The sequence below is a fragment of the Ctenopharyngodon idella genome, chromosome 6 (assembly GCF_019924925.1).
Source record: "Ctenopharyngodon idella isolate HZGC_01 chromosome 6, HZGC01, whole genome shotgun sequence".
NCBI classification, from domain to species: Eukaryota; Metazoa; Chordata; class Actinopteri; order Cypriniformes; family Xenocyprididae; genus Ctenopharyngodon; species Ctenopharyngodon idella.
In genome coordinates this window covers 17143562-17161775 of record NC_067225.1, presented here as the reverse complement: position 1 = coordinate 17161775, position 18214 = coordinate 17143562, and the positions used below count along the sequence as shown (strand labels likewise).

The window sequence follows — 18214 nt, the reverse complement described above, 5'->3', positions numbered from 1 at the left end:
ACGAGCTGTAGTTTATTTATCAGGCGAGCAGAACAACCACCCAGTAGAGCGTTACAGTAATCTAGCCTTGAGGTCATGAACGCATGAACTAACTGTTCTGCATTTTTCATTGAGAGCATATGTCGTAGTTTAGATATATTTTTAAGATGGAAGAATGCGGTTTTACAGATGCTAGTAACATGGCCTTCAAATGAAAGATTGGTATCAAAGAGCACACCCAGGTTCCTAACTGACGACGAAGACTTAACAGAGCAGCCATCAAGTGTTAGACAATATTCTAGGTTATTACGTGAAGAAGTTTTTGGTCCAAAAATTAGAATCTCTGTTTTTTCTGAATTTAGTAGTAGGAAATTACTGGTCATCCAATTTTTTATATCAGCTATGCATTCCGTTAATTTTGTGAATTGGTAAGTTTCGTCAGGGCGCGAAGAAATATAGAGCTGAGTATCATCAGCGTAACAGTGAAAACTAACGCCATGCTTCCTAATGATATCTCCCAAGGGTAGCATGTACAGAGTGAACAGTAACGGTCCTAGTACTGAGCCTTGTGGTACTCCATATTGAACTTGTGATCGATATGACATGTCTTCGTTTACTACTACAAACTGATAACGGTCAGATAAGTATGATTTGAACCATGACAATGCAATTCCACTAATGCCAACATAATTTTCGAGTCTATTTAAAAGAATATTGTGATCAATAGTGTCAAATGCTGCACTAAGATCCAGTAACACTAATAGAGAGATACAACCACGATCTGATGATAAGAGCAAATCATTAGTAACTCTAATGAGAGCAGTCTCAGTACTATGGTACGGTCTAAATCCTGACTGGAAATCCTCACAGATACCATTTCTTTCTAAAAAGGAACATAGCTGTGATGATACTGCCTTTTCTAGTATTTTTGACAGAAAAGTGAGATTTGAGATCGGCCTGTAATTGACTAATTCTCTAGGATCAAGTTGTGGTTTTTTAATAAGAGGTTTAATAATAGCCAGCTTAAAAGTTTTTGGTACGTATCCTAATGATAAAGATGAATTGACGATATTGAGAAGAGGGTCTATGACCTCTGGAAGCATTTCTTTCAATAGCTTAGTCGGTATAGGGTCTAACATACATGTTGTTGATTTTGATGATTTAACAAGTTTAGACAATTCTTCCTCTCCTAAAGCAGTAAATGAATTGAATTTTTCCTCAGGGACACTACAATGCACAATCTGACACGATACTGTAGTAGACGGTTGCATGGTTATTATTTTTTCTCTAATATTATCAATCTTGCAAGTAAAGAAGTTCATAAAGTCATTACTGCTGTGCTCTTTGGAAACATCAGAAGTTGAAGCTTTATTTCTTGTTAATTTAGCCACTGTATCAAATAAATACCTAGGGTTGTGTTTATTTTCTTCTAAGAGTTTTGAAAAATAGGCAGATCTAGCAGATTTTAAGGCCTTTCTGTACTCAATCATTCTCTCTCTCCATGAAATACGAAATACTTCTAGTTTTGATTTCTTCCAGCTGCGCTCCATTTTTCTGGCTGCTAACTTTAGGGCCCGAGTGTGGTCATTGTACCATGGCATTGGATTAATTTCCTTAATCTTTTTTAAACGCAAAGGAGCAACTGAGTCTAATGTGCTGGAAAAGACAGAGGCAATAGTTTCTGTTGCAACATCGAGGTCTTCTAAGCTGTCTGGTATGCTAAGGCGATGAAAATGATCAGGAAGATTATTTATAAAGCAATCTTTAGTGGTAGAAGTGATGGTTCTACCATATTTATGGCATGGAGGCAGTTTAGCCGCCTTGACTAAATGTAGTATACACGAGACTAGATAATGATCTGAGATGTCGTCACTCTGCTGCAGAATTTCAACAGCATCAATATCGATTCCATGTGACAATATTAGATCTAAAGTATGATTACGACAATGAGTGGGTCCTGACACATGTTGTCTAACACCAATAGAGTTTAGAATATCTGCAAATGCCAATCCTAATGCGTCTTTTTTATTATCTACATGAATATTAAAATCACCAACAACAAGGACTTTATCTGCAGCTAGTACTAACTCTGATAGAAAGTCAGCAAATTCTTTGATAAAGTCTGTATTGTGTCCTGGTGGCCTGTATACAGTAGCCAGCACAAATGTCAACTTACATAATGTTACGTAAAGTACCATAGTTTCGAAGGAATTATATTTGAAAGACTTCTGACTAATACTGTAAATATTACTATAGATTACAGCAACACCTCCCCCTTTGCCTTTCTGACGGGCATTGTGTCGATAATCATAACCTTGAGGACTAGACTCATTTAAAGTAATGTAATCATCCGGTTTTAGCCAAGTTTCTGTCAAACACAGCACATCTAGATTATTATCTTTGATAATATCATTAACAATAAGTGATTTTGAAGAAAGGGATCTAATATTTAACAACCCGAGTTTTATCATTTGTTTAGCATTATTATCTCTATTTTTTATTTGTTGAACATCAATTAAATTTTTACCATTAAATGGGTTTGGAAGTTTTTTGTTTTTACTAATTCGGGGTACAGACACAGTCTCTATTTGAAAATATCTAGGTGTAAGAGTTTCTATGTGTTGAGAGTTATCTGAATTTTCTGACTTCTGTAACGTGAGGCAGCTAGCAGACGGTCGGTTTAGCCAGTCTGTCTGCTTTCTGACCTGGGCCCCAGTTTGTCATGTTTCAGTTCTAAGACTATGTGCCATATTACTAGAGAGAAGAGCAGCACCATCCCGGGAGGGATGAATACCATCTCTTTTTAACAGGTCAGGTCTGCCCCAAAAACTTTTCCAATTATCTATGAAACCTATATTATTTTGCGGACACCACTTAGACAGCCAGCCATTGAGTGATGATAATCTGCTAACTATCTCATCACTCCGACGAACAGGAAGGGGGCCAGAGCAAATTACTTCTCCTGACATTGTACTTGCGAGTTCACACACCTCTTTAATGTTAATTTTAGTGATCTCCGACTGGCGAAGTCGAACATCATTAGTGCCGACGTGAATAATAATCTTAGAGTATTTACGATTAGCATTAGCCAGCACTTTTAAATTTGCTTTGATGTCAGGTGCTCTGGCTCCCGGCAAACATGTGACTATGGTGGCTGGTGTCTCTATTTTCACGTTCCATGTAATAGAATCGCCAATAACTAGGGCACTTTCAACAGGATTCTCAGTGGGTGTATCACTGAGTGGGGAGAACCTGTTTGATGTTCTTATTGGAACGGAAGAGTGGTGTTTTCCGCGGCTAGGCCGCCTCACCGTTACCCAAGTGCCCTGCTGCGCGGGCTCTACAGCCGGAACCGAACAATGTACAGAGTTCACTAAGCTAGTCGCATCCAAAACAGTATCTGAAGCCCTTGCATTCTTACTATCCTCGATTAAAGTTTGGATGCGTGTCTCTAATTCTGAGATTCTCTCTGTCAGCCTGACTATTTCCCTACATTTATGACATGTAAATCCCTCGTCGCTGACAGAGAGAGCTATGGTAAACATGTGGCAAATGGAACAGGTAGCAATGCTGGGAGAGGATGACATGACTCACCGTGTTTGTAGACTGATCCGACTTACCACAGCTGTTTGAAGAACGCGTTGAAAAAGGAGCGCGCGAGCGACTGTTAACAGGTTAACAAGCTAGCGCTGCAAATGCAAATGCGTTGTAACAGCGATTTAGATTCAAATATTACAAGCCAGCGGCGTCAGATTAGTGTGGTAGGCAATATTACATATAAGGTAATAAAAAAATAAGCAACAATGAATAAAAGTAAGAGATTCAAAACAAAGCTATACGGAGTTACAGACGCAAACCAATCTGAGCAGCGAGGCAGACAGGAGCAATCGAGTTAGGACGAGTTAGGACATGTCTTCCTTTGTTCAGTTTTTCCCGGCACTCTTTAGTTGTCATGGTTACTGATTTGATTAGAGTCCTCGTTTCAGGTGTGTCTTGTTAATTAGTCCTCTTTGTTTGCCATATACCCTGTGTTCTCCCTCAGTCTCTGTCGGTTCTCGTTTGTATGAATGTGGTTTTTCTCCCAAGTTTCTCCTGGTTCCTTGATTTTTGTTATTAAAGTCTACCTTCCAGTATTCTTCCTTATCGTGAGAGTTTATATACAACCGTTACGTAACAGAAGAACTGACCTATAACAATGATCCTGGTTGAGGACTGTCTGTGGAGCCTGTGGCAGAATGGTCGGCCTTTGGAGAGGTATGTGGAGGATTTTCTCAAGCTTTCCCATCAGGTGAGCTGGCCTGACACCTCCCTCAGTGTATGTTTTCAGATGGGACTGGATGAGGATACTATTTGTTATAGCGAGCCAGCTTGTTATTCCTCTCTAGTCGAGTTGATAAATCTTGTTCTTTATTTAAACAGTTCAAATTTAGAAGTAGAAGAAGTTAAAGAAAAGGAGTGTTTTCCTCGTCCAGCCCCCTCTGAGACATACTTGGCCCCGCCAGCTCACCCCACGCCGGTTCCCTCCACATACCGCTCCAATGGTTCCGTCCATTTCTGCCCTTCTGTATTTCCCCGTGTCCGAAAATGGGGCTCCAACAGCGCTAAAGTCCACCTTCCTTCCTCCATCTGCAGCTCCTAAGGCCATCCCAGTCCTCAGCCCAGTGAAGATGCAGGCCGCATCACACGCTAGCCCACAGGCCACCATTCCAGAGTCTCGTTCCAAGATGGCCGCCGCCTTTCCAGACTCTCTTCTCGACATGGCCACTGCCATTCCAGAGCCTCGTCCCGACATGGCCGCCATTCCAGAGCCTCGTCCCGACATGGCCGCCATTCCAGAGCCTCGTCCCAAGATGGCCACCATTCCAGAGCCTTATTCCATCAAGGCCGCCATTCCTGAGTCTCGTCCCAAGATAGCAGCCACACTCGGTTCTCGTTTGTATGTATGTGGTTTTTCATCTGAGCTTCTCCTGGTTCCTTGATTTTTTTTTTATTTTTATTAAAGTCTACCTTCCAGTATTCTTCCTCGTCGTGAGAGTTTATATACCACTGTTACGTAACAACCATACCATTTAATGTAATTATAATAACAATAAAATATTTATTTTAATATTTAAATTTATTTTAAATTGCTTTGCATTGTGCAAAATTATCATGACATGAATTATCATGATGCTGTGGAATCCTTTTCTATTGATATATCTGTCTCTTCATTTACAGTTGAAGTAATGATGTGAACATGAGTTCCATCAATGGCTCCAAGAAAGCTTGCAATCCTCACAAAAGCTGCTTGCTTAATATTTTGTCAGATAAATACCTTAACCAATATTAATGTAGCGTCTGTGTAGGATCAGATGAGCAAGTCAACTATAAACTTCGTTAAAGTGTTACCTTCTTGATCTTTTGTTTGTAAATCTCACATTGGCTCCGGCCTGGCTGACATTAACAGCTCACTTGACACATTTTATGGCCGCATCGATGGATCCCCGATTCTCTCCCTTGTGACTTCAAACGATCATGGTCAACTCAGATCGAATTACTGCGAGCCATGCGGCCGCATTCCAAACATCGTCAAACTCCAATACACGTACGCGCACACACAGAGTAACATACCAGGACTCTTAAGTCACGTTCATTAAAATATGATTAAAATGTAATCCTGTAAGCCTGTATTCCAGTTTTCATCATGTATTTAATATTAAGTTACGACTAGTTGTGTGAATTATACCTCAATCCTTTATATGCGAGTATAAGATTATTTGCACCCTGGCATGTTTGGTCTTAAACGAATTCTCTCAGGATGCTTTATTTAACTATGCATGTTCTGTTACGATACCATGCATTAGTCTATTTCTGAGGTCTTTTGGAGTAAAAGTTACCAATTCTGAAACCATCATAAATTATGCAAAGTGAGCCGCAAGACAAGAGAACTTTTCCCTCCTAAAAATCCACGCTGGACATTGGCTGTTCACCCGACGAGGCGTTTTGGGCTTGTTTGTCTTTAAAAGACAACCACACGCACGTTCCCTTTGTCTCTCGATTGTCTCTCAATTGTCCCTCGCCATTTCACGCACGTCTCTCCCGGACGTCTCGGCGACCGCGCTTCCATCACGCGCTCCTCTTCTTCGGGACGACCATCTTTTTGGCACAAGTTTCTTTTGTCAAGCCTTTTTCATCCGTCGCCCGAAGTCACTCTTCATCGCCTAGGAGACGGACTCTTTCTTCTTTATTTTCCGGTTATCTTACTCTTCAGTTAAACCCTTTGAAAATCCCACCGAAGAACCCTTTCTCGGAAAAGGACCAATCGAAACGACCACAGCACCTGAACCTATGCAAGTACAGAACCATTCCTTTCGGAGCGTTTTAAGCTTGATGTGTAAGCTGAGTTTCCTTGCTGGCTCTCAAAGGTTTTAACTGTTCGTAATTTGCCATTTCTTTGATCACCTCTGTTTTCCTGACTTTACTTTGGTTTTCTATATACGTGTATAATTTGTGTATATTTAGCCGTATAGCCTCTGTATCCGTAGTTTCATATATTAAATACATTATATTCATGCTCCATTGTTTCTGCTGCTCATTCAGAAAACCAAGTCACTTCTACGTTGATTCTGCAACATTGCTTTACGCTTTAATGCTATAATAGGAAGTTATTCTCGTGGCCAGAGAATAACATTTCTTTTATAATAGTCTATGAGAAAACCCATAGTTTGCTGGACAAACTAGGATAGTTTTTCTAGTCAACTATTAAATTAGAACTAATCATATATGATTATAATCCGTTGTAATTAATTCACAATATATGTGTTTAATTCCCTCTTGGGTCGATCTATATATGCATAGTATATGGTTCAGCAAATAAATCTCATATAGTTAAATTGGATAGAATTCAGTCTCAAACATTTAGAATTTGTTGCATATTTAACATCTCCAATTTCTCTTCAAGTAGAAATGGGTGAAATGCCTCTGTAGATGCGAAAACATCAATTAATGGCAACTTATTGAGTAAATCTAAGAGGTCAGAGTGGGAATCATCCTACAAAAAAGGTATTGAGTTCTAGTTGGGAATATGGGAAAAAAATGCAATGGTTTTGAATAGAGTGTGGGAAAATTACTAAGAATTTAAATGTACCCAAATAGTTCCTATATCTCCAATGCCATTGTGGATCATGCTCCAACCAGAAGTTGGTCTAAATTTATTAGAAGGAAGGCAAAAGGAAGGTCCATATGAAGCTGAAGTATATAAGGTAAGGGAGTACAACATGGAGTTAAAATATGGAGATTATATGCACATTTTCACAGATGCTTCAAAAGATCCCAAAACAGGTCATGTACTATAGGTGCTGCATTCATAATTCCAAAGGTAAAGGTGTTTAAGAACAGCAGGATATCAGATTCACTGTCAGTGTAAACTGGAGAGATGTTTGCAATAATTATGGCAATAAAGTTGGTAAGAGAGGTTAAAATAAAGGTGCTGGTCATATAATTAGAATATCATCAAAAATTTGATTTATTTCACTAATTCCATTCAAAAAGTGAAACTTGTATATTATATTCATTCATTACACACAGAATGATATATTTCAAATGTTTATTTCTTTTAATTTTGATGATTATAACTGACAACTAAGGAAAATCCCAAATTCAGTATCTCAGAAAATTAGAATATTGTGAAAAGGTTCAATATTGAAGACGCCTGGTGCCACACTCTAATCAGCTAATTAACTCAAAACACCTGCAAAGGCCTTTAAATGGTCTCTCAGTCTAGTTCTGTAGGCTACACAATCATGGGGAAGACTGCTGACTTGACAGTTGTCCAAAAGACGACCATTGACACCTTGCACAAGGAGGGCAAGACACAAAAGGTCAATGCAAAAGAGGCTGGCTGTTCACAGAGCTCTGTGTCCAAGCACATTAATAGAGAGGCGAAGGGAAGGAAAAGATGTAGTAGAAAAAAGTGTACAAGCAATAGGGATAACCGCACCCTGGAGAGGATTGTGAATCAAAACCCATTCAAAAATGTGGGGGAGATTCACAAAGAGTGGACTGCAGCTGGAGTCAGTGCTTCAAGAACAACTACGCACAGAAGTATGCAAGACATGGGTTTCAGCTGTCGCATTCCTTGTGTCAAGCCACTCTTGAACAACAGACAGCGTCAGAAGCGTCTCGCCTGGGCTAAAGACAAAAAGGACTGGACTGCTGCTGAGTGGTCCAAAGTTATGTTCTCTGATGAAAGTAAATTTTGCATTTCCTTTGGAAATCAGGGTCCCAGAGTCTAGAGGAAGAGAGGAGAGGCACACAATCCACATTGCTTGAGGTCCAGTGTAAAGTTTCCATCGATCTATATCATCTAATTTTCTGAGATACTGAATTTGGGATTTTCCTTAGTTGTCAGTTATAATCATCAAAATTAAAAGAAATAAACATTTGAAATATATCAGTCTGTGTGTAATGAATGAATATAATATACAAGTTTCACTTTTTGAATGGAATTAGTGAAATAAATCGACTTTTTGATGATATTCTAATTATATGACCAGCATCTGTATAAGGTAATAATATGCTCAGATTCTAGTCAAAGACTATTTGCAAAAAACTGAGAACATTGTCAAATCAGAAACACAAAGATCCAAATAATGTAGAGATCCGCCTTCTTTACAGTGAAACACTAAAACAATACAAACATACACTCAGAACCAAAAAAGCACAATACACCCAAAAACAACTGACAATAATCGAGAAGTCAGTGAACACAAACCAATTTTGGGAAAATTGGAACAATCTGAAAAACTGATCATGAAGAATTGGCAATCCAAAAAGGAGAAATATGGGAAAGTAATTTTCAAACATTGTTTAATAAAGTACAAACAAACACAAACTGTAAGCAAATTCAAACAATCAACCAATTGGAAAAACTAGAATTAACAATCAAAGATAACCAAAACCCATTAGATTTCCCAATAACTGATAAAGAACTTAAAGAAAAAATTAAAAAACTCCAACACAAAAAAGCATCTGGACCTGATGGGATATTACAAACCCGATTCCAAAAAAGTTGGGACACTGTACAAATTGTGAATAAAAAAGAAATACAATGATGTGAAAGTTTCAAATTTCAATATTTTATTTAGAATACAACATAGATGACATATCAAATGTTTAAACTGAGAAAATGTATCATTTTAAGGGAAAAATAAGTTGATTTGGCATCAACACATCTCAAAAAAGTTGTGACAAGGCCATATTTACCACTGTGTGGCATCCCCTCTTCTTTTTATAACAGTCTGCAAACGTCTGGGGACTGAGGAGACAAGTTGCTCAAGTTTAGGAATAGGAATGTTGTCCCATTCTTGTCTAATACAGGCTTCTAGTTGCTCAACTGTCTTAGGTCTTCTTTGTTGCATCTTCTTCTTTATGATGCGCCAAATGTTTTCTATGGGTGAAAGATCTGGACTGCAGGCTGGCCATTTCAGTACCCGGATCCTTCTTCTACGCAGCCATGATGTTGTAATTGATGCAGTATGTGGTCTGGCATTGTCATGTTGGAAAATGCAAGGTCTTCCCTGAAAGAGACGACGTCTGGATGGGAGCATATGTTCTTCTAGAACTTGGATATACCTTTCAGCATTGATGGTGCCTTTCCAGATGTGTAAGCTGCCCATGCCACACGCACTCATGCAACCCCATACCATCAGAGATGCAGGCTTCTGAACTGAGCGCTGATAACAACTTGGGTTGTCCTTGTCCTCTTTAGTCCGGATGACATGGCGTCCCAGTTATCCAAAAAGAACTTCAAATTTTGATTCGTCTGACCATAGAACAGTTTTCCACTTTGCCACAGTCCATTTTAAATGAGCCTTGGCCCAGAGAAAACGCCTGCGCTTCTGGATCATGTTTAGATATGGCTTCTTTTTTGACCTATAGAGTTTTAGCCGGCAACGGCGAATGGCACGGTGGATTGTGTTCACCGACAATGTTTTCTGGAAGTATTCCTGAGCCCATGTTGTGATTTCCATTACAGTAGCATTTCTGTATGTGATGCAGTGCCGTCTAAGGGCCCGAAGATCACGGGCATCCAGTATGGTTTTCCGGCCTTGACCCTTACGCACAGAAATTGTTCCAGATTCTCTGAATCTTTGGATGATATTATGCACTGTAGATGATGATAACTTCAAACTCTTTGCAATTTTTCTCTGAGAAACTCCTTTCTGATATTGCTCCACTATTTTTCACCACAGCATTGGGGGAATTGGTGATCCTCTGCCCATCTTGACTTCTGAGAGACACTGCCACTCTGAGAGGCTCTTTTTATAACCAATCATGTTGCCAATTGACCTAATAAGTTGCAAATTGGTCCTCCAGCTGTTCCTTATATGTACATTTAACTTTTCCGGCCTCTTATTGCTACCTGTCCCAACTTTTTTGGAATGTGTAGCTCTCATGAAATCCAAAATGAGCCAATATTTGGCATGACATTTCAAAATGTCTCACTTTTAACATTTGATATGTTATCTATATTCTATTGTGAATAAAATATAAGTTTATGAGATTTGTAAATGATTGCATTTCTTTTTTATTCACAATTTGTACAGTGTCCCAACTTTTTTGGAATCGGGTTTGTAAATGAAATGATAAAACACACAAGAAGTAAATTCCAATTGGCCATTATAAAACTATTCAATGTGGTTTTGAGTGTAGGTTACTTCCCTGACATCTGGAATCAAGGCTTGATAACACCAATCTTTAAAAACGGAGATAAATTTGATCCTAACAACTACAGAGGCATCTGTGTGAGCAGCAACCTGGGAAATTTATTGCGTAGCATAATAAATGCTCGACTATTAGACTTCATCATCACACACAATGTACTGAGCAGAAGTCAAATCGAATTTTTACCAAATTACCGTATATCTGATCACATCTATACATTACATACTCTAATTGAAAAACATGTTAACCAAGATAAAGGTAAAATATATGCATGCTTTATCGACTTCAAAAAAGCTTTTGACACAATTTGGCACCAAGGACTATTTTACAAAACTATTGAAAGTGGCATAGGAGGTAAAACCTATGACCTTATCAAATCAATGTACACTCAAAGTAAATGTGGTGTAAAAATCAGCACTAAACGTACAGGGTATCTTTCCCAAGAGCGTGGAGTGAGACAGGGCTGCTGCTTAATCCCAGCATTATTTAACATTTACATCAATGAACTGGCGAGCAGTCTGGAGCGATCTGCAGCCCCTGGCCTCACCCTGCACACCTCACAGATCAGATGCCTGCTGTATGCAGATGATCTGGTTCTGCTGTCTCCCACTCAACATGGTTTACAACAGAACCTGGACCTGCTAGAGCAATACTGCCAGACCTGGGCCCTGACGGTCAACCTGAGTAAAACCAAAATTATGGTATTTCAGAAAAGATCCAGATCCCAGGGAACACAACACACATTTACATTAGGCACTAACCAGATAACACACACATCACACTACAACTACCTGGGTTTAAAAATCACATCCACAGGAAACTTTAATGATGCTGTGACAGAACTGAGAGACAAAGCACACAGGGCCATAAAACGGCAATGTCCTATAGAAATCCCAATTAGAATTTGGCTGAAAATATTAGAATCAGTAATTGAGCCCATTGCACTCTATGGCAGTGAGGTGTGGGGTCCACTGACAAATCCAAATCAAGATCTCACCAAATTGGAAAAACATCCAATTGAGACCCTGCATGCAGAACTCTTTAAAACTATATTACACGTGCACCGGCATACAACCAATAACGCATGCAGAGCAGAATTAGGCAAATACCCTCTATTCATAAAGATACAAAAAGGGCAATTCAATTCTGGAAACATCTGAAACTAAGTGACCCCCAATCATATCATTATAAAGCCCTGCAATGCCAAGAGATGAGCAAAGAAAGCAACCACTTCCCTCAGCTGATCCATAGCTTCAGTCCTGATGTTTCACGAACATCTACTGATGCTCTGAATCGCAACATCAGAATTAATCGGATTACTGCACAAATCAAACAGAATTACATCACTCATTGGCAATCCCAAACACAACAACTAGTAAAATGCAATGCTATTCAGCCCTAAAGAGAGAGTACAGTATGGCAGAGTACCTGTACACAGTGTCAAATAAGAAACTCAGAAGCACGTTGACCAGATACAGACTCAGCGGACACAAGCTGATGATAGAGACGGGCAGACACAGAAAAACATGGCTGCCCGAGGAGCAGAGATTGTATTCACACTATGATCTGAATCAGATGGAAACAGAGCTGCACTTCCTAACAGAATGCTCCAAATACACGGACATACGGACAGTGTTCTATGATAAAATACAGCAGATCCATCCGACATTTAAAACTCTTTCAAACCAGGAGAAACTGCCATATCTGTTAGGAGAACGCAAGAACTGCTGTGTGTTTGCTGCTCAATATGTGTCTGCCTGTCACCATAGAAGAGAAAACACTCAGTCTGCCCTGATCTGATGTTTACAGCACATGTAGATTATATTAAACCGTATTACTCTGTTATATTACTTAGATGTACATTTTGGTTCTGTAAATATATATAATCCCTCATCTTTTTTTCCCCTCTCATTTCTAGTTTATATACTTACATACATTAGTAATTCATTTTACACTACATGCTTAATACTTTTATATATTAATATTACTATTCTTCTTCTTTTTTCTATTAATACATATATGCACTATTTGTAAGCAGCCCAGCTGCAATTGCTTTGGCAATACAAATGTATCGTTTTTGTCATGCCAATAAAGCACACTTGAATTGAATTGAATTGACTAAAATAACACAAGACGTGTCACTCGTATTGTTTTGAATGGGAGAAAGTGCAACGCACAATATGTTGGAATAAGTCCCACCTTCTAAATAAGAGCCAATCGCCGATCGGTAAAGTCATCGCGTCACTGCAGCTGCCGTTAGAAGCTCCGGTTTCTATAGAAACAGTCAGACGCGTGCCTCCGAAATGAGGCACAAGAGACGCGCATTTAGTACTGCGCATGCGTATTTAACTTGTCATGATTCGAGTGTTTAGAAACAAAATTTATGAGGCAGTTGTTGTCAGATTTCATTGGTGATTTCAAATATGAAATTTAATCGAAAGCTTGGCAAACAGCTTTGGAGAATTTGATGTTTCCCCATTCAAAGAGATAGGAACTGCACTTTGATGCCCGAGAGGCGTTTCAAAGATGGCCGCCGAGTGAAATGACTTGTCTTAAAGGGACTTTGTTCTAGTTCAGTTCTAAACAGTCTGGGTGATCAGAAGTCAGAAAAAAGACAAGATATGATAATAGAGATTATTCACTTATTCTATACACCGATTATTCAATTATACAGTTATACTAGATATTAAATGAGATATTAGTACAGTTCCGGGTCATATTGTGTTGAAAGGTAATGAAGATGCAGATGTATTAGCAAAAAAAGGCAATAGAACGAGAGCTAGTTGATATTCAGATTCCATTTAGAATATCAGAAATTAAATCAATAATTAAAAAGAATATTCAGAAACTATGGCAATAGTATTGGGTCAGTGATACAAAAGGTAGACATTTGTATCTCATACAATTAGTAGTGGGAAAGGGTATCAGGTGGGAGCGGAGCAGAGGAGAACATAATAGCACAATTAAGGCTGGGGTATACAAGGTTGAACAGTACATTACATTATGGTAATAGGCAAACATTCAACAGGTCTATGTGAGGTGTGTGGTGTAAATGAAATGGTTGAACATGTTATAATACACTGTAGAAAATATACCGTTGAAAGGTATGAATTGAAGGATGAACTAGTGAAGAAGAGTGAGCAGTTTACAATTAGAAATGTATTAAATCCAGAAACAGGTAGAAACATAACATCATTAATGTTGCAATATGTGGGAGGTACAGGTCTGTATAAACTAATTGAGTATGTGGGTTTAATTTTTTTTCTCCATGGGGGCTGATTGTGGAAACAGAGAAGCTAAACATGCAGCGACAGATAAAGCTTCAGTCTCTATGTGGGAATAAGAATAAGGGGTGATGGTATGTAGGTTTTGTGGGATAAGGTTAGTCAGGAGATTGTAGGCAGTGTCAGTGGTCCATTGGGGTGATAGGTGGTTGGTAATGCACTTATATTTCTACGATCTACCGTAAATCAAGAAGAAGAAGAAGAAGAAGAAGAAGTAGAAGCGGGAGCTCTGCTCAACCTGTGACTTCCTGTTGTTCCTGTTGCTATTGTGCTTTTGTGTGTTTGCTACAGTGTGTTGCTGCTGCTTGCTCGTCTTATGATCTTCCTGTGGTGTGCTGTGTGAATTTTGGTTTTGAGTTGATAGATTGCTGTCAATCTCTTTTCTTTTTGTACATTTTGTATATTATTGTAAATATCTTTTCCACACTTGGAAGCTGTAGGGGGTGAGTGCTATTTATTTTGTAAATACTATTTTCTCATTTTTTTCCATCAGATATAGGATAATTTATTGTATTGTTATTTCTTTTACTTTTGATAGGGAATTTAGTTGTTCCTGTTTGTTTGGTGTTTGTTTGTTGTTTTGACCTTTGCTCACCCCTTTCACTCTTGGTCCTGTACATAAAAGTGTACAAAGCATCTTTGATTGCCAATTCTAGTTTAGTGCTAGTTTAGTTCTAGTTTAGTTTAGTGCAATAGTGCTATTTAAGACCCTGCTTAATGTGAACTGATGGGCCCAAGTCATCACTTGTGCACTGCTGTACTTTTCCAGTTGCCAAGAAATGTCATTATGTCATATTACTTTAATTTCTGCAGATTTACTGATTACTATTGATTTACTGACCAGATAATGACGTGTTCAATGATGATGGACAGGACTTTGTAGCCACTTTGCCTCTTTGCAGCCTCAGTGGTTTTGTTTCAGGACCCATGCATTAAATAGTGACCCAACCCAATGGCAAAATTGTATAAAAAATCCCTAAAATCAAAATTTGAAATCGAAACTCCATAGGACCACATATAAATTATTATTTTTTTTTTTTTTAAATGAATGATTCTGCAAATGATAAACAACAGTTCAGGTGTGATGTACCCAATGTAGTTTTTTTTTTTTTTTTAAACTTGCATACAGTTTTGTTGATTTTAAAGGATAAGGATCAGTGGTTTTGACTAGATGCACATCCTTTCATCATGTGTATGTTCAGTTTAGTTCATTTTCGGTCATGCCTACGTTAGTTCTCATTAGTTGCTATGGTGTCTTATTAGTTAATCTCTGCCCAGCCGTGCCTGTTTAGTGTCCTCAGTTGCTATGTGTATATATACTCCCTGTTCTGTTCAGTCCATGTTTGGTTATAGTTTGTGTGAACAGTAAGACTTTTGTTGTTATCACCATCTCCTTCGTCGTTCCAAGCAACCCTGAACTGTTACAGAATAACCTGACCACTCAAGAACAAGTAAAGAAAACAAACAACAGACTCACCGGCATTACGTCTCCTCTTCCTCCCCGAGAACCAGAAGTTTTTGGGGTATTTGGCCTGGATGCTCCGGAATGAAAGCCTCTCCCTCACAGCCAGCGAGCCCAAGGCACCCACAAAGCTCGTCCAGGAACCAGAGCCAGATAACACCAAAGCCCTGGAGTCGACGCATGCGGGTCAGTCCATCTCAGAGCTAGGAGCGGACCTAGACCTGATAGATCTGTGTTCCGCGGATCCAGTTCCCACCCAAGTCCCCACCCTCGAGTCTTCATCTTCCTCGCCGGTCCCATCTGAAAATGATCTTCTTCTGCCTATATCCTTGCCTGACTTCCTGGTCCCATCTCCATCGCTGGTCACGGCCAGTCCCCTGGATCCGTCGGCACCACTGGTGCTGTCCAGATCCTCGGCTCTGCCCCCGCCGCTTACTCCGTGCGGCTCATCTTCCTTGTCTCGGGCTTCCCCTCCACCAGCTCGGCATGAGGCCGAGTCCCTGGCTCCACCTCGGGCCTCCAGGCCCATGTCTCCACCTCAGCCTGTCAGCCCGTCGCCATCACCTCCACTACCTCGTCGTCTCCGTGGCCCGTCTGCTATGAGACTCCGCTGGGCTCCCTCGTCACTCTAGGTCGGTTTCCGGCGGTCGACACCCAGCTTCTGCCACGGACTTCCGGGATTCCGGCTGTGCCTACACCCTGCACCCCTACGGCGTCATAGGGCTCCTCCCTTCCTCCGAGCTCCCCATCGTCCTTGCTTGCTCCATCGTCGCCCCGCTCATCCGAGTCCCCGTTGCCACCTCAGTCCTGCGAGCCAGCAGCTCAGCCCCAGGCTTCCAGGCCTTCAATGTCACCCAGGTTCGTCAACCTCTCTGATTTGCTGGTTCCTCCTCTCTCCAGGACTCCGCCCTGGATCCTCCCACCGTCAGCTCCACCATGGTGCCTGTGGCCACCTACCCCAGGCTTCTGTCCGTCACCAACTCTATGCCCTCCACTGAAGCCTCCGTCTGCTTTCCTCCTCCTAAACTTTTTCTGTCACAGCACGAGTTCGCCACCTTTTGGAGGGGGGCTTATGTCACGTGTATGTTCAGTTTAGATCATTTTCGGTCATGTCTACATTGGTTCTCATTAGTTGCTATGGTGTTTCATTAGTTAATCTCTGTCCAGCCGTGCCTGTTTAGTGTCCTCAGTTGCTATGTGTATTTATACTCAGTGTTCTGTTCAGTTTGTGTTTGGTTATTTTTTTGAGTGAACAGTATCTTACTCTTCTGTGTTTGCTATTGAATTAAAGACTTTTGTTATCACCATCTACTTCGTCGTGCACTTTCCAAGCCACTCTGAACTGTTACACCTTTGATGTCAATGACAAAATTTATGGGAAGTAGGCCTACACTTTTAAAAGCTGATAAACCTATTTATTTTTCTAGTGTAACTAGGCATTGTTGTTTGTGAGCATTTAGCTTTGTTTTTTTTTTTTTTTTCATTCCTGTCTATCAGAACAAACCTGTGCTGTGACCAACTGACAATCACTGATCCTGAACTCTGACATAGATTAAGGTTTTCATAGGTTTAAGTTTAGATTGAGACATAACAGAAAAGCAGTGGAGATAACCCCCCAAACCCCCCCCCCCCCCCAAAAAAACAGCCAACACATGCCACACTTAAATTCTTTTTTATCTTATCAGTGTCCGATATCATGATTGCATTATGGGAAGATCTCAGTCTCAATACAAATAGACATCAATACAAATTGATGTGATTAGCCATAAGACAAATTGTTGTCTTGTAAACAGATGTAATGGCCATGCAAGGGAGGCTCACTAAGGTCCGCTATGGCTTAACTTACTCATGGGTAAAAAAACAAAAACAAAGCATATTACAGAAAGCATTACATTATCTACATTACATGATTTTAGATAATTAAGCATTACCCATGCTTACCATGTTACCACTGTATATAGAATATAGAGAAAAAATTAAAGGATTAAACTTTTTATCTCACAGTTCTGACGTTTTTCTCACAATTCCGAGTTTACATCTCACAAGATATAAAAAGAGATATGAGATAGGGCCTATAAACTCGCAACTGTCTTTTTTTTTTTTTCCGCAATTGTGAGTTAAACAGCTCAAACATACATTTTAGTCTGGGACTAGGCAAGCCTTGTCTGTGAAACCGGGGGATTAACTCGCAAAAGCAAATTATAAACTACAATTCTGATAAAAAAAAAAAAGACTGACTTTCCCCCCTCAGAATTTAACTCACAATTGCATGTTATAAAGTCAGAATTACGAGATATAAACTCACAATTCTGAGAACAAAAGTCAGAATTGCGAGTTTATATAATTAGGCCTATTTATTTAGTAGAGATTAAGTATTTTAGTAGGCTATATTTGTACATATGTTTTAATAAAATACAGTATGAGTTTATCTGACTTCTGTTGGTGTGTATTAACGAATGATTCAATGACTGATTCATAATACACAAAAATATAGTCATTTAGCGCCACCTACTGCTGATGTAACTTGCAGAAAGCACGAATGTGACGAATCTTTTGGTGAAAGGATTCAAAAGATTCGAGGTACTATAATGAATCTAAATCACAATTCATTTTAGTTGCTTAGTAGATCAAGTATTTTGGTATTTTTGTACATACGTTTTAACAAAAGACAGTATGAGTTGTTTTGCTTTCGGTCGGTGTTTTTTTTAACGAATGATTCATAATACACAACATACTGAATTATAGCCACCTATTGCTGATGTAACCTGCAGAAAGAACGAACGAG

The 18214-nt window shown here is 39.5% G+C and overlaps 1 protein-coding gene across 3 annotated transcripts in view; it reads right to left on the bottom strand.

The window, feature by feature from the left end:
- Positions 1–18200, bottom strand: part of LOC127514204 (ephexin-1) — a 45274-nt gene extending 27074 nt beyond the window's left edge. For all 3 annotated transcript variants that reach the window (XR_007930583.1, XR_007930582.1, XM_051896791.1), the window contains exon 1: positions 15445–18200. The gene's annotated coding sequence lies outside the window, so the exon portion shown is untranslated. The remainder of the gene's footprint in view (positions 1–15444) is intronic.
- Positions 18201–18214: the final 14 nt, after the last annotated feature.